The sequence below is a fragment of the Lepus europaeus genome, chromosome 16 (genome assembly GCF_033115175.1).
Source record: "Lepus europaeus isolate LE1 chromosome 16, mLepTim1.pri, whole genome shotgun sequence".
Lineage (NCBI taxonomy): Eukaryota > Metazoa > Chordata > Mammalia > Lagomorpha > Leporidae > Lepus > Lepus europaeus.
Genome location: NC_084842.1, coordinates 19,653,253 through 19,659,721, shown reverse-complemented (window position 1 = coordinate 19,659,721; position 6,469 = coordinate 19,653,253). Strand labels below are relative to the sequence as shown.

At 45.9% G+C, this 6,469-nt stretch overlaps 1 pseudogene; it reads left to right on the top strand.

Moving 5' to 3' along the window:
* The first annotated feature begins 1,787 nt into the window (after positions 1-1,787).
* Positions 1,788-3,676, top strand: LOC133774989 (regulator of chromosome condensation-like; annotated as a pseudogene).
* Positions 3,677-6,469: the final 2,793 nt, after the last annotated feature.

Below are 6,469 nucleotides of genomic sequence, written 5' to 3'. Positions count from 1 at the left end.
TTCCTGTCCAGGCTGCTCCTCTTCTGATCCAGGGCTTGTGCCCTAGGAAAGCAGTAGGGGATAACCCAAGTGTTTGGGCCCCTGCACCAGCATGGGAGACCTGGAAGAAGCTCCTGGTTCCCAGCTTTGGATCAGCTCAGCACTAGGCGATGCAGCCATCTGGGGAGTGAACCAGCAGATGGAAGACCTTTCTGTGTCTCTCCTCTCTCTGTAATTCTACCTCTCAAATAAATAAATAAAGTCTTTAAAAAAGAGATGTTAAAGTTGGTGTTGTGCATGTGTGTGTGTTTGCTAATGACTTAATCATTGGTAAATGCCGACACATGCTAATATCTAACATCTCTGGCCACTTGCTATTTTGATTGAGAGCTCAGGTGGCAAAGGACACCTAAACTGAGGTAAATGATTTCTTTTATTAACCTATGTCTTACGTCAAATTTTTCTCAGGGGACTTGGCAACAAATTGACCAGATTTGCTCCTGGTCACTCTCTTATTGTGGATATGTCTTACTCAAGTAAGTGCTGAGATTTTAATTGGCTTCAGAATGATTTAATCAGGTAGTGTTTATGCTCTGGTCATAAAGAATGCAGTGCAATGGGCTTGCCATCTGTTCCAGATAAAAGCTAAATCCCCTTTGAAGAAATGGGCAGTTGTTAGATTTTAATGACTGTTTAATGTTTTAGTATCTGTGTAAGGAGCTTATTGTGACTGCAACATCAATGTCACAGAAGCCTAAGGGCTTGTGTTTCAGTCTTACTGTCTCTGCTGGAGTGGTGTAGTTTGAATTTCTGAAATTGTGTACCAGAGTGAGGATTTAGTGGAGGAAAGAATTTCCTCCAGTCAAGTTCTGGTCTGTGTCTCCTCTCACCCAGTCCAGTTATCATGAGGGCTTCCGCTGCAAAGTGGTTTCCTCCTTCAGCACCCAATCTTTTTAAAGTTATGCTTCATGGATTTTAGGCAGCGCTTTTATCTACTTGGAATCTAAACTGTGTTACTGTCTTTTTCTAAGATGCAGCAGTTGCCTCACTGATATCCATTCTAGCAATGTTTATTTCATGTTCCAACGACCTTGCAGTCCCCTTCCTGATGTTTTGTTTCCAGAACGTGGGCCCATTATAGTATCCTGCACGTCGTCTTTGACCATCGTTGTCTCTTCAAATTGAAGTACACAGTCCTAGCAAACTCAGTAAGAGGTCTAGCCAGGGAACAATTTTCTAATTTAAGACTGTCACTGCATATTGTTTAGTTTCCCCTTGGAGTTCTGATTGAGGTTGTTACAAGGGTACTAGAAAAGAGGGAAGAAGAAAGCTTTTCTCCAAATGTGACATCATGAAGTATATAAACTTGACCTACAGTGTGAAAATTTAGTGTATTTTCTTCAATATAAAATGCTATTTGGCACAGTATATGTTTCCTGGTGTCATTTTGCTATAGAATAGTTGCCTGTTTGTCAGAAGCTATTTGTCATTTTTCTCAGTGTCTGCAGGTGGTAAGTATGCTTCAGAATTCAGAGAAGGAAAATTGTATGCTCACAGAGATTTATGCAAGTGCTTGACAAAATATATGACCTTATTTCTGAGTACTTCTGCAGCCTGAAAGTACATACTCAGGACATTTGCTGGATATCTTCCATCGGGCACAGTTAAATCTATCTTAATTGATGGTGGTGCTCATCATTAACGATTTGGGCATCAACATTTTTCTAAAATTTATTTTATGTTTTAATTATTATAGTTCACTTAAACAAATACAATTTATATGTAAAAGAAAACAAAGCGAAGTTTCGCGGCTAGGCCGGCGAGAGCTGGAATTCCTTGTGGTCGACCCGCATCGAGGACAGGAAGATGCCGCCCAAGTGCATAGCTAAAAGGAGGTCGCCCCCAGAAGATGCCATCCCCAAAAGCAAGAAGGTGAAGGTCTCACACAGGTCCCACAGCACAGAACCAGGCTTCGTGCTGACACTGGGCTAAGGCGACGTGGGCCAGCTGGGGCTGGGTGAGAATGTGATGGAAAGAAAGAAGCCAGCCCTGGTGCCCATTCCAGAGGAAGCTGTGCAGGCCGAGGCCGGTGGCATGCATACTGTGTGTCTAAGCAAGAGTGGCCAGGTCTACTCCTTCGGCTGCAACGACGAGGGTGCCCTGGGAAGGGGCACGTCAGCGGAGGGGTCAGAGATGGTTCCCGGGAAAGTGGAACTGCAAGAGAAGGTGGTACAGGTGTCAGCAGGAGACAGTCACACAGCAGCCCTCACCGAGGATGGCGGTGTCTTCCTGTGGGGCTCTTTGCGGGACAACAATGGTATGACTGGGCTGCTGGAGCCCATGAAGAAGAGCTTGGTGCCCGTGCAGGTGCAGCTGGACGTGCCCAATGTGAAGGTGGCCTCAGGAGATGACCACTTGGTGATGCTAACAACTGACGGTGACCTCTATACCTTGGGCTGTGGGGAGCAAGGCCAGCTGGGTCGTGTACCTGAGTTATTTGCCAACTGTGGTGGCTGGCAGGGCCTGGAATGACTCCTGGTCCCCAAGTGTGTGCTGCTGAAATCCAGGGGAACCCGGGGCCACATGAGATTCCAGGATGCCTTCTGTAGTGCCTATTTCACTTTTGCCATCTCTTGAGAGGGCCATGTGTATGGCTTCAGCCTCTCCAACTACCATCAGCTTGGAACCCCAGGCACGGAGTCCTGCTTCATACCCCAGAACCTGACATCGTTCAAGAACTCCACCAAGTCCTGGGTGGGCTTCTCTGGCGGCCAGCACCATACAGTCTGCATGGATTCAGAGGGAAAAGCATACAGCCTGGGCTGGGCTGAGTACGGGCGGCTGGGCCTTAGGGAGGGTGCCGAAGAGAAGAGCATACCCACCCTCATCTCCAAGCTGCCCGCCGTCACCTCCGTGGTGTGTGGGGCCTCTGTGGGGTATGCCATGACCAAGGACGGTCGTGCCTTTGCCTGGGGCATGGGCACCAGCTACCAGCTGGGCACAGGGCAAGATGAGGACGCCTGGAGCCCCGTGGAGATGACGGGAAAGCAACTGGAGAACCGTGTGGTCTTGTCTGTGTCCAGCGGGGGCCAGCACGCGGTCTTGTTAGTCAAGGACATGGAGCAGAGCTGATGAAGCCTCTGCGGGCCTGGCCTGGCCCCTCGCCCACCCTCATGCAACAGGGAAGCAGTGACAACCACAGATTCCAGCAGGCCTCTCCCCAACCCTGAGCACTCTGTTATCTCCTGCCTTTTTCCCATCAGCAGAACAGAATTCTTCTCCTCTTTTTCTTCCTCCTTTCTGGAATCATCCTTGGACCTGCAGGATGAAGGGGAGGATGAAGGGTGGAGTTCTGGACAGAATGAACATTGCTCACCCCAGAGCTGTGTGGTCACACTTTTCCCCTACTTCCCTACCTCCCATGGTCCTGGCTGGCTCTGGCTTTGCCTAACAAAAAACCAAAACTCCCTCCTCGGGGCATTTGGAGCCATCCTCCAGTCATGTGCCACTCTTCCTAAGCCCAGTAGTCCACAGGCAGACAAATGGTTCAGTTATCAGACCCGGCTGTCATGGCCCGTGCCTCAGGGAATCTAGAGAAGGGATAGGGCTGCATAGCTGTGGGCAGCCCCAAGCCAAATACTTGGCTCTAAACAGGTGTCCATGGGACAGAAAGGATGACAGTTCTCCATTTGACCAAGAAACAAACCGACTAGGGGTTCTCCTGGAAGCACAAAGCCTGCCCTGGCCCCTCGGGCACTGCCTGGGTATCCCACCCATCCACTGGACCTCATCTGCAGCCAAGGACTGAAACCCAGAAGAGAAGCTGGGCAGGGGACGGGGGAAGAGGGTAGCGGGTATGGAGGATTTTATGAACAAACAGCAATAATACTGAGCAGGGAGGGAGGCAGAGAGGATCGGAGAGGGGCAGAGGCTGGTCCCCAAGAAAAAGAAGCAGCAACTTGTACAGCATTTGAGAAAAGAGTTTTGATTTTTGTAAATTATAAAACATTTTGGAGGGGAGAGTGAAATCTTTTAACACTTTGAATAAATTTAGAGTTTTGTAAGAAAAAAAAGAAAAGAAAAGAAAATGAGTCGAGTATTTATGAGGAGAAATTCTTCTAATGTAGAGGTAAGAATATAGCAGCATGCCTATACTTGGAATAATGGCCTTGAGGGTTAGAGTGCAAGTTAAGTAAGGTGTATACATTCCAGTGCTTTTGGCTTCAAGCACTAGAATACTGAATAACTGCAGCTTTGTTAACAGGGACTTATAATATTAACTGGAAATAAGCACAGAGACAAGTAGTTCCAGAGTTGATCTAATGGTCTGTGATGTCAGGAATCGATATAATTCATTTTTTTTCCAGAATAAAATTCGGTCCTCAAAGAACTCAGTAGACTTCCCCTTACTCTGACAAGGGCCTGGTGAGAGGGGTGGGTGGAATTGTGATACACTGAAACCAATAATTATTAATTCCCTGTAGCTGGCTCCTTTCCTGAGCATGTTGTCACTTCAACAAAATTGGAGTTCTGTTATAAGAACAACTGGGATAGGGTAGAAGTGACTGCTAGGTATAACAAGCAGTGTTTGCTGCACCATCCAATCAAGAACATGGACAGAAACAACAATCTTCCATCTCTGATTATTTTACCTATTCTGTACAAATCCAAAGACTTATTTCATTGTTAACATAATGATTTGATTTAGCGGTAGCTTGAAATTATTATTTCCTGTTTAATTGTGATATGAGCATTATATTTTCCTCGTTTTTTATTTGTTTTTCAAAAAACAGAGGCTGGCATTGTAGTGTAGTAGGCTAAGCCTCTGTCGTGGTGCCAACATCCCATGTGGGCCCTGGTTTGTGTCCCAGCTGCTCCTCTTCTATTCCAGCTCCATGATATGACCTGGGAAAGCAGTAGAAGATGGCCCGAGTGCTTGGACCCTGTATCCACATTGGTGATCCGGAAGAAGCTCCTGGCTCCTGGCTTCGGATCAGCTCAGCTCCAACCATTGTGGCCATCTGGGGAGTGAACCAGAAGATAGAAGACTCTCTCTGTTTCTTCCTCTCTCTATATATAACTTCACCTTTCAAATAAATAAATAAAATATTTTTAAAAAAGCTTTATTTATTTATTTTGAAAGTCAAAGTTACAGAGAAAGTGGGAGAGAGAGAGCAAGTGAGCAAGAGCAAGAGAAAATCTTCCATCCACTTGTTCATTCCCCTGATGGCTGCAACAGCGACAGCTGGACCAGACTGAAGCTGTGAGCCAAGAACTTCATCCAGTTCTCCCACTTGCATGCAGGGGCCCAAGCATTTGAACCATACTTTGCTGCTTTCCCAGGTGCATTAGCAGGAACTGGATCAGAAGTGGAGCAGCTGGGACTAGAAGCAGTGCCCATATTGGATGCCAGCATTGCAGACGGCAGCTTAACCAACTACACCACAATGCTGGCCCTGCTTTCCCTGGATTAATGATTTAGTTTCTTTAAGAACATCTCTATTTTATACCATGAGATGACATATGCCTCTGGGGTAACATTATTTTGCAGATTATCAATATCCTTACCAGTAGTTCAATATGGATGCAAACAAGGAATTTTGGTAGCATTTGCTTAGGCATGCAAGCTGAAATTGGTTTACCTTTATGTATTAATTGAAAACAAACAAACAAACAAACAAACCTAGGCTTGGTTAGTCAAAACAGGTGTTGAATGTGTTTTGTGAAAAAATTGTATTGACATTGGATGACACTGCATTTTTGTTTCAATAATAAAATCTCATACAGATTAGCGACATTGCATAGTTGCTAATAACACAGTGTTTGGAGACATACTGCTTGGTTTTGAATCCTAGTTTAGTCACTAGTTCTGACACTTTGAGGAGGTTGTACCACAGTTTTGTTATCCACAAAATGGGGACATTTACCTACCTAATGAGTTTGTTGTGAAGATTAAGTAAATTGGGGCTGGCACCGTGGCTCACTTGGTTAATCTTCTGCCTGCGGCACTGGCATCCCTTATGGGCACCAGGTTCTAGTCCCAGTTGCTCCTCTTCCAGTCCATCTCTCTGCTGTGTCCCAGGAAGGCAGTGGAGGATGGTCCAGGTGCTTGGGCGCCTGCACCCATGTGGGAGACCAGGAAGAAGCACCTGGCTCCTGGCTTCAGATTGGCATGGCTCTGGCCATCTGAACCAACAGAAGGAAAACCTTTCTCTCTGTCTCTCTCACTGTCTCACTCTATCTGTCAAATAAAAAAAAATAAATAAATTAAGTAAATTATCATTTTTATGTTCTTTAAATCACTTGGCACATAGTAGAGAATATTCAAATGGTAAAAATACAGATATACTTTAAATTGTGGATGTATGATTTCTTATTAAGTATATTAAGATGGGGCCGGTGCTGTAGTACAGCTGGTTAATGCCCTGGCTTGAAGTGCCAACATCCCATATGGGCACCGGTTTGAGACCTGGCTGCTCCACTTCCTGTC